An 18,316-nucleotide genomic window follows, 5' to 3' on the forward strand; every position below is an offset into this window, starting at 1 on the left:
AGTGAAAGGACGCACGGCTGCCAGTGCCCAGACCGCCTTTCTCACCGTGTGCACTCCAGGCTCTAAAGAAGCCATCTCAACCTTCGAAATGCAGAGACCTTTTAATGAAGTTCATGTTGTGGTGACCCCAACCATAAAATTATTTCTGTTGCTACTTCATGCCTGTAATTTTGCTACTGTTATGAATCAAAGTGTAATATATGATAGATAGGCAGGATACCAGTGACCCTTTCAAAGGGCTCCCATATCAGGTTTTTATTTCTCACTGCTGTTTCCTATGTCAAATTTGGTTTCTGTTGAAATAAACTTAGTTTAAATTGTCTATTTTTTCTGTTACACATTAACTTCATATGTTAAGAACATCTTATTACTCATAGGTTACATATGTGAAATACTACAGATGAGGCCACATTTAAATTTGATGCTCATTTAAGTTCTACACTTCATGGCTATTTTTTTCTTCCATATTGCTATAGATAATATTTAAGATGTTGTAAGTTGTCCTTTTAAATTTTCTTTTTTCTTTGTTTTTTTTTTTCTTTTTTCTTTTTTTTTCGGACCTGGGGACCAAACCCAGGGCCTTGCGCTTCCTAGGCAAGCACTCTACCACTGAGCTAAATCCCCAACCCTAAAATTTCTTAACTTTAAAAAATACTACAGAAATTTCATGTCTTCCAGACATTCTGACCTACTGATCCTCTATTAGAAGCAAACCTTTTATATCTAATAAAAAAAACAGTTCTTGTCAATAGAGTTAATTACATAGGGCAAAACATATCTAAGAGTCAGCCAAACCTTTCCTCTATGTGTGATCAAACCGTCTGTTCTTCTAAGTCATAGAATTGTGATACTGAGCACATAGTTAAAACAGCCCAAAGTTCCACATGCCTGGTTCCTGTTGCTTCAGAGTGTATCTACCATTTCTCTACACGACGGAAAATCCCTTTCCTAACCATAGAGCCAGGAAGCAGCTAAATGCTGACATGTGGGATCTCACTTACGTCAGTCTTCTTAGAGCCACTGGGATCCAAGTTCTTCAAGAAGATGCTGTAAGATTACAAACCAGCAGCTGACCAATGGTTCAAGAAAGAACTAGAAAGCAGAGTGCATGCATGCCTCCTTTTAAACCACGTAATACAAAGATTTCAGAGAACTGAGACAATGCTATGTCCTAGGAAAAGTAGGTACTAGACGTAGGTATGAAAAGATGGCCATGATTCAGAAGGGGATGCTGTTTCCAGGAAAGGGGGCAGATAAGAGAAAAGTGGAAGTACTAGACCACAGAAGCAACAAGAAAGCCAGGCTAGATTGACTTTTATATGTTAAGCTTGGAGTGGGTCTGTAAGAGAGTGAAAACAGCCTGACGTTTCTACAGAATTGGAAAGGCTGTAGGAGGAAAGGTGTGCATGGAGGCCAGTGAGAAAGCTGGGATATCCAGCGTGTGGAGACGTCTTCCCATTATATTAATTCTCCTTTCCTCAGTTTGCTAAATGATAAAGACCAGAAAAATGGAAGTCCAAATACACCTGATGAAGTGAACAGAAGAAGACGAGGCTGCATATAGTAACTCAGAGCATCTTCTGTAAGGTTAGGAGGGCCGATCTAAAGTAGCAAGTCAAATCTCACTCGCTCTAACTTCTTTTTATTTTTAATTACTTCTTTTATTTTTGAGATTACAATATGCTTACATTGTTTCCCTTTCCCTTTCCTCCCTCCCAACCCTCCCACAAACCCACTCTTGTTCCCTTTCAAACTTTTAACCTCTTTTTTCATTAATTGTCACACACAATTGCATATGTATATGCATGTACATTCCTGAATACATAAATACTACCTGCTCAGTCTGTTCAATGTTACTTGGATGTTTGCTTTCAGGGCTGACCATTTGAGATTGGACAATTAATTGGTGTGCTCTTCCCTGGAGAAGACAACTTTTCTCACTCTCAGCATTTCTTAGTTAACTGTCTGTCGTTTTGTAGGGTTTAGGACGGGTGGGCTTTCCCTATTCACTTTAATGTGTATATTAAACATTAATAACTAACGTTAACTAACTCCCCATTCTTTTGGATCTTTAAATCCTTTTGTTCCCCTTTTTGCAAATATATATTTTGTCTGTCTGTCTATCTATCTATCTATCTATCTATCTATCTATCTATCTATCTACCTACCTATCTATCTGAGAGAGAGAGAGAGAGAGAGAGAGAGAGAGAGAGAGAGAATGTTTGCACTATGTTTGAATCCAGTACAATTTCTCATTTAAAATTTCCCACCAAAGTTATTCGTACCCTGTACCCCTGTCTCCTTAGAGAGGAGGCTGTAAGAGGCAGAGGCTGGGCAGAGGATGCTTCTATTGCATTTCTGCCTTTCCATTCCATTTGAGCAGTTATGCAAGCAAGGGGGAGGGGACCAAGAGCATTCTTGAGGCCCTTTGATCACTTTTGCTCTTACATAACTCCCCAACAGCTGGAGCTGTAAACTTTGAAATTGGCAGGATCATAGTTCGTATTGCGAAAGGAGACTCAGCCCAAATTTGAAGAGAAACAGCTAGATATTTTTAGTGATTCCAGTATCTAGATTCTTAAGCATTTAGTGAGTGATGGGGAGCGGGGGTAGCAAGTGATTCTTCTTTGCTAGATGTCACCATCTTGACTGGTCCTGTTATGCTTGGGTCTGGCTTGGGAGAGTGAGTACTTTCTTCTCTGTCTCTGTCTATGTCTCTCTCTCTCTCTCTTTCCCGAACACCAAGCTCTGGCTTATAACAACTCTTCTGCCAAGAGAACCAGAGGTATGCTCGTTGTAATGCTTGTGGCCTCCAGGAATAAATCCACACCAACACATGCTTTGTCCTTTAATTGTCTCTTGGTCCTGTTTCACCTGGGAGATCCAACCTCTTCTCAACAACATTTGTTCTTCATTTGTCCTCGTCGCTTTCCTCTCAAACATGCCCCTTCCCTTCCTGGTCTTCCTTGGTCTCTTTTGCCTACTACCTTCTCTTCTACTATTTCTTCCTCTGTTCTTTTCCACCACTCTCCTTTATTTTTTAAGGTTTTGCATTTAAGTTTCTTCCTCTGTTTGACTGTGTTAGTTTCTAAGTCTGAGACAGGGTCTTGCTACGTAGACCAGGGTGGCTTTAAACTTGAGACTCTTCTGCTCTAGTCTTTTGAATTCTGGGATTATAAGCTTGAGGCTTCACATCCAGCTTTAGACATGAACACTAGTCCATTGAAATAGAAAAGAGTCTGTTTATTGCTAGCAATACTGTGTCATAATGAAAAAGGGAAAAATGTAAACCCCACTCATTCAAAGCTGTTATCACTCCTACATAAAGTCAATGCCAAATGTAGAAATAGGTTTAGGAAGAAATCATTAGACTTCCAAGTTGCTCAGATAAAATTAAAGAAAAACAAACTTGCACTTTCCACAATGAAGCAGTTGGAGGGCATCATGGATACCGGCTAGCCATTCAAACATTCCCATAATAAGGAAGTCATGCTCCTGCATCTCATTTCCTTCTGTTAAGCTTTCTTTCCCACCAAATAAGTGAGATGTAACCTTAAGAGGGGTTCTGATTTTGTATCTTCAGAAGTGGCAGGCCATTGGTGGGGAGGATAATGCTTGATGAGGTAACCAACTACTTTCTGCTTAGACCTGAGGTCCACTCCCACAGGAGGGAACTCATGGCTGATTCTGTAAACCTAGTAAAGAGTCCGGAGGTAGTGAGGTCTTATGCCCTATGGGGAACCTACTATTATTGTTTTGCTATATGGTCATGTTGTCACATGCCTTCTACATTTTTACACCCATACATTGATTTATGCCTCGCCTTCATTCAAGAAACTTCTTGCTACAGCTTGGGCAGTTAATGCAGAAAGCTATTTACTGGCCAATGTGTTAAATAAGTGATAGTAGATTGCTCTACCTTAAATGGACCAACTGTATTTATTGCCTCATTCAAGACTCAGGAATTGTCCTAGTCACTGTTTTATTGCTGAGAAGGGACATTATGACCAAGGCAATGCTTATAAAAAAAAAGCGTTTAACTGGAAACTTGCTTATATTTTCAAAGACTTAGACCATTATCATCTGGCAGGGAACACTTCAGAATGCAGGCATGTGTTTGACCAGTGTGTGTGTGTGTGTGTGTGGAGAGAGAGAGAGAGAGAGAGAGAGAGAGAGAGAGAGAGAGAGAGAGAGAATATGAATCTAGGCCTGTTGTGGGTATTTGAAACATCAATGCCCATTCCCAGTGACACACTTTCTCCAACAAGGACCCACCTCCTAATCATCATTTTAATCCTTTCAAACAATTCCATTTTTCGGTGATTAAGCATTCAAATATTAAATGATAACAACCACAGGAAATGCCATGAAAAAGGAGCAGAAAGAATACACAAGGATGAGGAACAAGAAGACATCTTCTGGGCATGACATAATCACGGCACTCATAAACTCACTGTTGCTGAGGTTATCTTTACAAGACCTGCATGAGATTGGACCTGTGTCACCATTTTATTATAGAGAAGGGAACCTCTTTAACATAAAGTGTGGGGTTTTAAACTTGTGTTTTTTGAAAGATATTGATATAAAGGAAAGGTGCAAAATAAGGAACTTATTTGAATTAAACTTATAGGCTCATTTTCATGAATAATTTATTCTCATGGTCATAAGTTGCTGAAGTTTTTTTTTCCCCCTTTAGCATTGAAGAGTTGATGTATCTATTTTTTATTTCTTATAAAATGTTGCTGGGCTAGGCCCACAAATATATTCATAGGCCAAGAAATATTAAACCCTTCATGAAGTTAAACAGCAAGTGCTTCATTGTGATTAAATATAAGTAATAAAGATGTGCCCTTGGAGATAAAGATGATTTCAGTACTTACCAGTTGGCATGGATTTCAGAGTTGATTGACATTGCAGGTCAATGATTTGGATGCAAATGCAAATTACAACCATCATTCCCTACACTCTCCAGCATCTTAATTAGGATACTGCCAGAGATGACCTTCTATGTCAGAAAAATTTCAGGCACTGTTAGAAATTCTTTTGTGGCCAGGCAACTTATAAAAGTTACTTTTATTTGCCTGATGTAATTATTGTCTTGGGGGCTTACTGCTGAATAAGTTCACCCTTTCTAGTTCTTTCTGAGCTCTGGTTGGCTGGTTCAACATAGCTGGCCTAACTCAAACCCCTCTCCAAGCTGACTGATTTAATCTGACTTCTCTTGGCTTCTCACTGAATTGCTCTGCTTGGAAAAACTTCCTCTGAATTCCACAAGCTGAACTTTACTGACTTTACTGACTATAGGAACTGAACAGAACTGCATAAACTTAACTGAACTCAATCAACTGCATTCAACTGAACCGCACCAAATTGCAATAAAGTGAACTCACTCCTTGCACTGACTCCCAACTGACTAAATTGCTCTGCACAGAACTGAACTGATTTACTCTGTGCTGCTATTAAATGGCTTTTCTTTCTTGTGCTGTTCTTGTGAGAATAGGGTGTAATCCTATCCTGTCAAATCTTTCTCTGATTCATCACTTTGTCTATCTTTTAATTAGACATCATTGTTTGGGATTAAAGGTGTGTACTAAACATGTGTCCGTCCGTATTTCAGCCAGAGGGATTAAAGGTGTATGCCATATCTGCATTTTAGCCAGATTATCAAAACCTAGATGGTCTTTGGATGTGAACAGAGTAGCTATGTTACTAGATTCAAACTCCTCTACCCAATTTTTTTTTTAAAAATCCCCTCCTCCCCCCTCCTCCTCCTCCCTTCCTTCTCCTTCTTTGTCCTCCTCATCGTCCTCATCCTCCTGGTCCTCCTCCTTGTTGTCATCTTTGTTCTCCTCTTCCTCCTCCTCCTCCTCTTCCTCCTCCTCTTCCTCTTCTCTAAAAGAATGAGCTTGTATGCTTCAAAAGGAAGAATGTACGCCTAGCTTTTATTATCTACTGGAGAGTTTACACTTGTAGCAATCTGTACCAATCATGACTCATTTGAAGTAATCTTTCTTTTGGGGGAGGATTTCTTTGTATTATACTCAGTTGAAAAAAAAAACCCTAGGAAAGGATTTGATGTGAAGTGAGATATTTTAAAGTTTTCCATGCCTAATCTTTATTTTCCTCCAAACAGACTCCTCCCCCAGAGTGAGCATGATGAGAGTAGCTGACTCGGCTCTGCCACATGCTTTGTCTTCAGAACGCCTTTCCCCACACAGGCTGCTGTCCTTACTTGACAGACACGGAAAATGAGGTGCTGACAGGATTAGTAATATGCCTAAGATCTGATAGCTAATAAAAGGTACAGACAGATTTGTACCCAAGCATGCTGACCTCAAAACAAGATTATAACTTGTTGCAATGCTATCCCACTCTTGTAGATAATAAGAATTGGTGTTATGAAATTAACAGAAATCATATTATGTGTTGGGTTTAGGTTCTGAATTAGGAACTGAGGATATTGAAGCAAACACGAACACTGTGATCGTGGAACCTAGATTATGGAGAGAGATATCATCAAGATAATTAAAAAGCAATTCATATAATTAGAATTATTATGCACGAGGAGCACTTATAAGCTCATATCTATGTACTCACTAAGTGGCATTTAAGGTGACATTAGAAATAGTAAAATGATGGCAGAGGTGGCAGAAAGGGTCTGGGGTTGTGAATACTTTCAGAAATGCGAGGTAGAGATTACCATTATTCTAACTACATTGAGTTCATGAAAAGCATGTGCCAATAAAATCTCCTTAGAAGTATTAGATACAATATATACTTGCTTTTATATGATCATAACTAGACCATATTTTACTTAGAAAACTAGTTGCACAGTCATAAGGTTTAGAACCAGTTGTCTTAGGATAATCAAAGCATGAAAGGTAAGAAATAAAAGGTAAGGGGTTGAAGAGGTAGTTCAAGGAAGTCAGAAGGGATTCCAGCCAATGTAGAAGGACAAAGTCTTTGAAGATGTTGAGTTGCACAAATGCAAAAGGATGTCCTATCACAGGGGTACGCACTGCTTCCCTCTTTTCCCTAGTATTGTCAAAAGTGATTGTTCTATTCCCATGTAGTCAGAGGAAGCAAATTTTGTATGATTTATAAAATCAAGTAACTAGACTTTGTGGAGTAAATAAGTTATCAAACTGAAGAGGGAATGCAGAAACAAATACTGTGTAAGGATTTAGCAGAAGAGTGAAATTTCATATTAACAAGGACAACACCAGCAAGTATCATTTATTGGCAAAATAATTGAGATTTCTCATTCTTTCGAGCCAAATAAATTGCAAATAGAAGAAGAATTCAAGTATATTTTATCTTCTAAAATTCTGGAAGGATTCATGGGCAAATAGTTGTATAGTTCTTTTTTGGGAAAGAACCCACTAAGAACCAGGACCCATTTATACATTTTCCAGTCTTGCTTGACTCTCCTGTTCCACAGTCCTTGTACTTACCACAGGCTTGTAGGCTCCAAAGCCTCAGTTGACTTTGTGGACAAGCAAGTAGCTGATTGGTGTCTATCCCATCTCTCCTACTGTTCTTGGAGTAAATGTCTGTCTACCAAGAAAGTATTAGCATTTCAGGCAGCAGGGGAATTCAAAACAATAGCTAAAACAGGACTCTATAAAAAATAAGACTTCTAATCTCCTGAATCATACAACAGGAGCACCTTGTCCTCTCAGAGGTTTCGCCCAGCAGCTGACTCAGAAAGATGGAGATACCCATAGCCAAACAGTGGATGGAGTTTGGGGAGTCTTACAGGAAAATAGAAGGAAGGATTGTGGAGCCCAAAGGGGAGAACAATTCCACAGGAAAACCAACAGAGTCAACTAACTTGCACCTTTTCGGCTCTCAGAACCACTAACCAAAGAAAATACATGGGCTGGACCTAAGCCTCCCTGCATATATGTAGCAAATGTGCAGCTTGGTCTTCACGTGAGTTCTGAACAAGTAGAACAAGGGCTCTCCCAAAAGCTGTTGCCTGTCAGTGGGATATGGTCTTTTAACTGGGCTGCCTTGTCTGGCCTCAGTGGGAGAGGAAGTGTCTAGCCTCACAGAGACTTGATGCACCAGGATGATGGGATACCCAAGGGCACTCCACCCACTCAGAGGAGAAGGGGAAGGAGGATGGGGGAAGGATTGTGGAAGGGGGTGACAAGGACAGGGCAATGAGCAGGATATAAAGTGAATAATTAAAAAAAATTAAATTTTTAAAAAATAATTCTTTATTGTCAGACTTCTTTATAGCAATCTTGTATTCACATGTGCATGTGTGCATGTACATGTACGTGTGTGTGTGTGTGTGTGTGTGTGTGTGTGTGTGTGTGTGTGTGTTCTGGGGCTTCTAAAGGGAGGGTTTGAATCACCATTTTCCCTCAGTTAATGCCAGTAGTCCCATCTCTCATGCAGAAGTTCTTTAATAGACTCTAAGAATTCTGAATATCCACAACTGAAACAGGAAAAATTATGACTTACTTTCTTCGAGCTCTCACACTTTATACTGAAACTTAGCACCCTTGCCAATGATGAATTTTGACAATGAAAGACATCGGTATTAGTGTTTCCTGTGTTGTCATCGCACAGTTAGTGCTGACGTCATTTACCTTCAGTGCTAGTTCTACATTTATGAACCTTGTAGATGGGCTGAGTACACCTGATTGTGCTTAAATTTGAGTCTCATGCTAGCCTTATTAGTTGGTATGTTTAAAAATAATAAGAATATTTGTGTCTGGAGAGATGGCCCACCCATTTTAATCACTTGCTGCTTTTTCAGAGAGCGCAGGTTTGATTCCCAGCATCCACATGGAGGCTCACAACTGACAAAAATCCCAGTCTCTGAAGACCTAAACTCCCCCTTCTGGCTTCCGCAGTCTCCTGCATGGAGGTGATATACACCTAAGCATACACCCATACAGATAAAGTAAAATAATAAATATTTTTATATGGACATTTATATTGCTTTTATTTTAAGACATTTTGAGAAGTGCATTACAGTTGGATTCTTTTATGCACCTTTCTGTTTTGTCCATTTTACACCGTTATCTGAAAGTGTGTCTGTGGGTTCAAAAGCCGGCCTCAGGCTTCTGTATTATAAAAACATTGTCCAAAGGTTATGTACACAGGAAACACAATTGTCAGAGAAAGAATCCTTACCCCAGTCACCAGTCTCATTTGGCTGATTGTAGAAGGTTTGGGTCAGCACATATGACTCAGATCTTTCTCTCTTCCAGCCCTGGGCAGTGAAAAGGATGCCAGGAATGGACTCCTCTACAACCGACGGTGTCCCTTGAGTTTGTAGGGTCTTGTCCCTAGTTCTCTTCATCAATGAGTGCTGGTGTGACATTATGTGTGCATGTTTCAGGCCAAGAATGACTATGGGGTTAGTTTTCTTCTTCCACCAATAGGTCCTGGGGATTGATGCCAGCCAGGTTGTCAGACTTTGTGGCAAGCACCCTAATACACTGCACTGTCTTTCCACCATTTTATGGTGGGAGGCTTTAATACTTTGACTTTCTCCTGCCAGCAGAGTATAAAACTTTGCCTAATTTTACGTGGCTTTAGAGGACACATTGATTCCATAGGGATTTGTACTTGGCCATGAGCCTCAGTACACTAAAAATGTTATAATCAGAAAGAGATTTAGGCAAAATAGCTAATCTATGAGGATAAATTGTTAGAAGTCAAAACAATGAAAATAAAAGCAAGGCTGCCTGTAAATGTGAGGAAGTTTAAAAATATTGTCAAATTCTGTTTGATAGGGAGGCAGGAACCTAGGCAATCATGTCTGATTGTTTTTATTTCTATTTATTAAATAAGTTAGTTGTGGATATCTTCTGCCATGATCATTCCACATCTAAGAACTTACCCTAAAACTTTGATCACAAACGGCAAAATGGATATACACAGTAGGATGTCCATTACTACTACTTACAGTAGCATAAGGTCGGAACACAGTGTACACTGGGTTTACATGAAATGACAGCAACCTGTCTAAGATCACTTGTCTTATCTTCCCTATGTGTTATGAGTCATTGAAAGAGAATGATTAAGGAGTAGGCTGGCCTTTTCACTTTCAGGAAGCTACATGATGTACATTAGGAAATGGAAGTAGTGCCCAAGAATCGTCCTCCTCGGAAAGCGAATTCACACTGAGGTAGTCAAGGCAATAAGGAGACTATGAAGATACAAACAGCAGTATAAGGAAGGCCCTGAGACAGGAGACCTGTGCTTTCCTCTTGAATGTTGCTGTTGGATGGGAAGGGGATGTGGGCATAAATACTTGCTCAACCTGAGCCTGCAGGCGGACATCCTTGGCCTACCCTGGTTATAGGAACCTGGGTCAGATGGAACGAATTCCCATTTCCAAAGTTCATGGAGTGGATTAAAGACTACAAGTATTTTTCTGTACATAAAATGATTCTTTGAGGGAGAGGGAATGGCAGGGTAGATGGAATTGTTAATAGTATTTATTCTTGAGTTTCTGCTCAATCTGGAAGGAAATAAAGACTAGGACTTAATTTGGTTTAAATAAGTAACCAGATGTGAAGATTCTGAATCCTCGAACTTGGTCAAACCTGATACCACACGCTTCCTACCAACTAAATGTCTTCTTTGACATTTCTGCTGTGAGAGGTGAGAACACTCCACCTGGCCTGCTCAATGGCTTTGACTAGAAAAACAGGTGACCAAGCTGTACTGATGTGGTTGTGCGCAAATTTGAAGGAAATGGGAGTCGTCAATGTGCTTCCGTAGAAGGAGACTGAATGTTCAAAGAACAGATTCAAACACCACTGGGACAGAGAGAGACCAGGAAATGAAAAAAAAAAACAAACCAGTTTGTCTACTTTTCACTCGTGAGGCAGAAATTGGGTCACAGCCTGTTCTAACCCAGTCCTCAGGTAGGACACTCAGAACTGCCAAGTGTTCTGACTGGAAGCCACAGTGGGGCCTTGAAGCAGTGACTAGCTCCAGGATTTAAAGTCAATGAAGGCAGAGGGATTGATGGAGAGAGAGCATCAGTTTAAACCAGTGAGGAGCCACAGAGAGCTACAAGTCAGACGGCAGAGCCCGCTCTGGACACGAACGCCTCCGGTGCAGAGACCCAGGACTTTAAGGCCCACAACCTGTGTGGCTTTGGTTTTGAACTAGTTTTCAGGAGTTTGGGCAAATATGAATGATTTATTCTTGTCCTTTAGGATAGTTCATGTTTCCAAGCGTAGAATGGGACGTCATAGAACAGGGTAATAGAGTCGCACCCTACAGAGAAACTTTAGCTTGTGGAGGAAGTCCTGAGGGTAGGAAGTCCTGAGCAAATGTTGACATGGGCGCAGCCATGTTGATAACTCCAAAACCTCAGACCCATAGGAAAGGGTCAAAGCTTTCCTCAGGCTAGGCTCAGAGGCATGGCGAAGCTTTTGGCCTGAGAGAAATTGCTGACATCCTGTGCAGAAAATATTCACTATCATGTTCTCTCTCTTATTAGGCTGATATTATTACAGCCTAAAGACTGCTTTTACTGCAGTTAGCTAAGCCGGCCTCACTGATGCAGCAATGTGCCATAAACTCCACCTCCTGGTCTGTCTGCATCCAATAACCTTACACCTCTGACGCTATCTCCTCATCAGGAAGTCCAAGCCTGACCCCAGCTATTTCCTTGTGTCTGTGTGTCTGTCTTAACTTCGTTCCCTTGTATCCTTTAGTCAGGGCTAAGTCCCTGGAGCCCTGCAAGGACCTGGCAGTGACGGCACTGTGTCTTAATTCTATGGCAGGGGATAAGGGCAGGGTCACTGGTTATGGTTTTGCTGGTCTCCAACTCCAGCCTCTGCTAAGTCCTATGCAACGGCGGAGTTCAGCATGTCAAAGCGGAACTTTATGGACTACTTCAGATGCTGTGGTAACTACTGTGCTCATACCACTGAAGTTTTCTTTGCATTTCCCAAGCAGCCAATGCCTATACAGTGAGGGGGAATTCAACAACTAGGAAGGTTAGGGAATTTGCATTTGTGTAAGATCTTAAAGGTTGCTGGTATCCTAACTGACAAATCCACACACCTGACCCATGTGTTGTTGACGTATGCTTAAGGTTGGGTATCTTTGAAGATGTGCCAGGCTTCTGGGCTTTGGCTGCTTATGTATGTTGATGTGCCTCCCCCAAACACAGCTCTTCACTTCTGGGGCTATATATAGATCCGGAGTATATTGATGTAACAATCAACATTCCCGTCTGTGTCATCTGAGGTACTTCTGAGACGTGGTAAGAGTACCCAGTCTTAAGCACTTAATTGTTTATGTTGCCATCAAGGCTTAGAAGACTTAGAAGCCCAGAGAACCTCCAACAGCCTTATTCTTACATAGGTCTATATGCCACATAGTTTGGCCATTTGCTGTATCCTCTATAAATTCTGTTGACAAAATGACTTCCAGAAGCTTTTATTAGAAAGTGGTAGAAATGATGCAATTTGCTTCTTGACTCATTTCCCTTTAGTATCTTTGTCTCTTTTTTCCCCCCAAGGAGAAGTTTGGTGGGATAACATTAAACCCTCACTCTGGAAATAACTTTTCTCAGATATGTATGAGTCACATAAACCAAACAACTTTGGACTCCTTCCTTCTTCCACAAAATGGTTCTAGCACTGTGATGACGTAGGTTCCCCACTACGCTGTGATCAAGTTTTCTCATCACATGATCTCTGATAAGATGAGGTTGGCAGAGGAATAATGAACAAAGAATGACAGATAACTTTTCTAGTCAAGGCATGCAATAATTTTCCTTAAAACAAAACAGAACATTTCTTTAAAAACATCATTACATTTCTTTATTTATTGGGGGGGGGGGCGGCTGGGTACGTATATGTCCTGGTTCATGTTATGGAGGTCAGAGGACAACTTGCAGGAGTTAGTTTTCTCTTGTGGGTAATAGGAATCGAATTCAGGTCATCAGGCTTGACAGCAACATGTTTACCTACTGAGTCATCTTACCAGCCAATTCTTAACCTTCCTTCCTTCCTTCCTTTCTTCCTTTCTTCCTTCCTTCTTTCCTTCCTTCCTTCCTTCCTTCCTTCCTTCCTTCCTTCCTTCCTTCCTTCCTTCCTCTGCTTTTTCTTTTCTTTTAAATGCAGACAGGGTCTCTCTACACAGCCCTGGCTCTCTTGGAACTCACTATGGCGATCAGGCTGGCCTCAGAGATCCGCTTGCCTCTGTCTCCTGGGTGCCAAAATTAAAAGCATGTGCCACTACCCCCAGCTCCCTATCCTTAGCTCTTTCTAATTAAAATGTTATTTGATCTAAACAGAGGCAGAAAGGAAAAAATGTTTTTGACATGAGTTATTGACTCCTGAGAGAATCTAGGTCACAGATAAAATAGAGACATTCTCAAAAAGTTTCCATGATCGCATTTTCAAGTCTGCACATGTAATTGAACTCTGAGTCCAGAACATTCTACAATGATTCTATGGGGAATCTAGGTGAGGTCTTTAGTAGGAAGGAGACATGTTGTGATGTGTGGTGCCAATTGTGTCATACCTCAGGTGTACTGTGCGACACCTGTACCTTGAGTTTATCATCTCAATGGCCTACTTGGCAGTAAGTAATATGGCCTCTCAGAAGTGAACAGAACAAGCCATAGGCACCTGGCACTCAAGTGTTTGCTTTGTAGCTCAATTATGTCAACAGTTTTTAAAGACACATTTGCCACTGGCAGATTTGTGGAGGGGGGACCTCTTTGGATTTACAATTCTAAAAAATATCACCGTGATAACAACAGATTTTTAGATATGTCAAGCTCACAGGTACTAAATGTTCTTTGGGTAATTTACATGTGGTAATTTAGTTAACTCTCATGCCATGGGTCAAACGATCAGTGAATGATGGATGTGAGAACTAAAGGCATATCTATATTATATCAAAGACCACTCTAAAACAATCCACTGTATTCTAGAATCCTCCGTGGTGGACTCACTCATGGATTACAGCTTCCAATCTTCTTAAACTTTTCCCCTAAGCTGTAGATAACAGAAAAAGGAAATTCAAAAGTAACTAAATCATAGACCCCCCACTAAATATTCTCACTTGTTATACTTGAAACTTTTTTTTTAAAGTGAGGCTCTCAGGTTAAAATGGTTCGTACAGCATGAGACAGGATTTCAGGGCTTCAGGACACAGACTAAAAGGCTCATCACATGCCTTGTTCCAGAGGCATTGCCTGCTAATCTGTGGCATGTCAGGGCCTGAACACCATGGTGCACAGCGCTATCACTTTCCTAAAAGGAATCTCCCCTCATGCCTATGCCTGTGAGTGCCACAAGGCTCCCTCCAGCCAACTGAATAGGCTTCCAGCCCCCAGAGAGCAAGACAACTCCTTGTGGACCGGGTGGCAGAAGGCCAAGTCATGATTAGACACTGAGAGTCTGTGTGTGATCTGAGATTGCCACATAGTCACGAACGGAATCTGCACAATGTGGACTTCCTCACGTCCCCTCCTGGTAGAATGTGGTGACATCTGATCAAGCAGAGGTCTTCAATAAATGTTGATGATTGTGTTAAAGACTTACATAATGACATAACACATAAGAAATGTTCCTGCAATAAAGAAAGGCATAATAAAAATAATATATTGGATATGGTGTTTGGTGTAAGAAATTTATAGTTCCATAGCTTATAAAATATTAGGGCTAGAAAGAAGATCAGAGGTACCAAAATCTTCAGTTCCCGTATTTTTATGCTAATAAAATAGGTACACACATATATATGTACATACACACATACACACACACATGCACACACATACATGTATATTTGTTCAATATAAATGCTATGTAAGCTTAGGTTTAAAAAGTTATATATATTAGCAAGGATGGTGCTTGTTTTTCCAAACATCTTTCTTTTGGAAATGGGAGTAAATATCTGATTTGTGGCCCACTGTCTCAGGTCTTCTACACATCTGAGGATATATCAGAAAAAAGTGCACTATCTGGGCCTATTGTCACTTCCATGTAAGGCCATGTGTTCTGTGTGTGGAAGAAAGAAGTATTAATTTCATAATCCTTGATGCTATTCCTAAGAATGCATATTGACTGCATAATAAAAGTGTATCCAAATATATTCTGAGGTAATGTCCTTGTCTGTAAAATATTTTGGGCACACCTTTTGAAAGAAAAAACAAGCCCCATACATGAAAATTTTATAGTAGACTACTCTGTCATCATAAAGTAGGAAATAGGCTGACATAAAAATGAAATATATGAGTATGTGAGTGTCTTAGATACTTTCCTATGGCTGTGAAGAGACACAGTAACTGAGTCACCTTATAGAGAACATTTAACTAGAGACTTGCTTACAGAACTAGGGGCGAATTCATGAGCATCTTGGCAGAGAGCTTGGTAACAGACTGGCAGGCAGGCATGGCACTGGAGCAGTCACTCAGAGCTCACATCCTGATCTGTAAACAGCAGGCAGAGGGCACAAGACTGGCCCGGCATAGGCTTTTGGAACCTCTTTGAGCAAGACCATATTTCCTAATCCTTCCTAAGCAGTTCCAGCAACTGGGAACCAAATGTTCCAATACATGGGGACCATTCTTATTCAAACCACCACAATGAGTTTGATCTTCTAGATCATTCCTTTTGTGGATATTTAATGGAACTAAAAATAGAAAAAAAATGAGCAGGAAACATGTTCATTTCAGCAACAAGCCATGAGCCGAGGACTGTAGGTGCGGAGGAACCATTACTCATCCTCAGGTTCAGTGAACGCCATTCAGACATCTCCATCCCTTGGTATAGATGAAGAAATATCTATTTGTTTTAAATCACTCATGTGCTCATCATGTTCTCCAGTCATCTCCCATAAAGAACAGATAAAGTTCCTCACGGTTTGTATTTCTGTTGCTACCTGTCTAGTTTTTAGAATCCTGAGTCTAGTGACAGAGTGGGAAGCCATGATCGTAGGGCACTGTTCCTTGTTCATCAGCCTGCTCTGTCTCCAGTGCTGGTATATAAGAGGTGTTCAGTTGTGTGCAGTGAACGTCACAGCTTGTTCTGTGTGATTTAGCCTCTGTTCTCATGAAGCACTCAAGTTTAGTTTGTGTTTTGGGTCTTCTGATTGGATGCTAAAGTGACTTGGTTTACTTTGTGTTCTTGCCTCAGTCTCCCTTCTTCCCTCCCTTTTCCTAGTCTTTCTATACACACAATGCACACACACACACACACACACACACACACACACACACACACACACACACAGTCAGTTAGTCAGACAGACAGACAGGCAGATACACACACACATACACACACAGAGTCAGTCAGACACACACACACATACACACACAGAGTCAGTCAGACACACACACACACACACACACACACACACACACACACACACACACCATACAACTCTTGCTCTTCCATGAATCTTCGCTGGAGAACTTCTTCCACGGTGTGCACCGCTTTCTTACTGACCCGCTCCTTCTCAGCATCCCCTGTGCGCTGCAGCACAAAGCCTATCGGCTCAGGTTTTCTTGCACTCGCTCCTTCATTGTTCTTGGAGCTGCACAGTCTGAGGGACACAGTGGAATGCAGTGCAGCTGAGAGTCAGGCGACCTAGCCCTTTAATACCAGCCCTTCTTCCTTCTACAAGCGCTAACTATTCATCTCAACAAATCATGTCTCCTTCATTAGGACGTTCTTCTTTCACTAAATACTAAGGTTTTAGCTTAAGCTTTCTACATTTTCTTTCCATTTCCAAGACTGGAGTATGTGTTTGTTTTCTACCTTTCCCCAGAGTGGAGGTCATACCTTCCTTTCATAATAATGTCCACGTCTTTGACACACTGCACATAAAAAGTGCTTTGTTACCATCTAAAATGATCTTACAGCTCCCAATTTCTAGCAAGGACTTTTATAGGCAACACTTCAGGATTGCTGGGAAGAATGCTACCGTTGGGCATTTGAGTAGTGTCTGATTACCTGTGTTCAGAGCTGGTAGCCTTCTTGCCTAGCCTTGGGCCAGCTACATCCCACACCGCCAGCTTACTGATTTCAACTCTGGGGCCTCAGTGTCTGTCTTGCACAGCAGTCATTTGGAGGTGATCATTGCTCCATTTCAGCCCCCCCCCAAACAGTCCCGTTTTCCAGCTTTTCAGTTTGCTCACCCACATCTCTCCCAGTGTACCTGCCTTTCAACTGCCAGGAGCTACACAACCTTGAAGGCTATGTGTCACCTGAGGAGGTCATGGGACCTGCCTAGAGATACGAGCACTGTTCCAGCCAGTGTTCTTGGGGAGGTTCCAAAGTGACAGGACATTGAAGGAAGCAATTGAGAACCAGGCAAGGGTCCAGGGGGGAAGGGACAAAACACAGCTGCTCATTTGGTCCTTGGGCAATAAAGACCGAAACATGCCGTTCCTCTTCCAGCAGCTAAAAGGAAGGTGACAAGTAACTTGAGAGCAGGGAACTTAATTATCACCAGAGCTTCCTGGGACACATTGGATGTCCTTAGCACTGGTTCTGCAGCTTAACGCTTGAAGCCCCAGTCCGCTGTGTCTGACCAGAAGAAAATGAGGGAAAGCGGGATCTTCGTTCTTCCCTAAAACTCACACTTGCTTCTGGGTTGGCTCAGTGTAAGATAAAAGGACAGAACTCACCATTAAATGCAAAGCATCCTCAAGACTGTGCAGCGCAGCTCGTCTTGGTACTTTCTGTATTTTATGTAAAATACAGCCGTTTCTCAAAGAAGCTTGTCTCCTCCACTGAGTCGTTGGTCCATGTGAACATCCCTTCCTCCCTCCCCTCTCTGCACTGGTCATCGCTCAGGCTGTCCCCTAAGTACTAGGGACATCAAGATAAAAGAGTCACAGCTTTTCAGGCTTCTAAGCTAAAGTGAGGAACATGGGAAAGATCATTTTGTGGTGATGAACAACAGGTCTCCTTGGGCTCAGCTACATATAATCCCTTCAAAGCGCCTATCCCAGGGTGAACTTACTTTATTTGTAGCTAGCCCTGCTCTGCTTCTCCCATTCAAGTAGTAACTGTCCACAGCCAAGGATCGTGCGCGTGATTTCTATTCTTACATACCTCACACCTAGTCCCCTGACTGGCAGGAGATAGGGAATGCTCAACAGAATATGGTGAGTGGATGAGGCAATTTCGTGTGAAGCCCATTTGCTGGATGAAGGAAATTGCCAACAGAGGGGACTGTAATGGATAGTGCTGAGTAGAAAGTTCTTGAAATCCTCGGGAACTAAAATTCGAAATTTGAAGTCATAGGAGGCATACTCTTAGATTATATGGAACTGTAGAGGGTATGCTATAGATGATATTAA

At 41.4% G+C, this 18,316-nt stretch overlaps 1 long non-coding RNA gene across 1 annotated transcript; it reads right to left on the reverse strand.

Annotated features, from left to right (window-relative positions):
* Positions 1-12,744: 12,744 nt before the first annotated feature.
* LOC147996034 (uncharacterized) lies at positions 12,745-17,789 on the reverse strand. Its single transcript, XR_015677732.1, has 3 exons — positions 17,639-17,789; positions 16,455-16,551; positions 12,745-14,577 (listed from the first exon to the last, which is right to left on the reverse strand). It is a non-coding gene; the product is annotated as an uncharacterized LOC147996034 (long non-coding RNA).
* Positions 17,790-18,316: the final 527 nt, after the last annotated feature.

The sequence above is a fragment of the Rattus norvegicus genome, chromosome 2 (genome assembly GCF_021556685.1).
Source record: "Rattus norvegicus strain SHRSP/BbbUtx chromosome 2, alternate assembly SHRSP_T2T, whole genome shotgun sequence".
Classification (NCBI taxonomy): domain Eukaryota; kingdom Metazoa; phylum Chordata; class Mammalia; order Rodentia; family Muridae; genus Rattus; species Rattus norvegicus.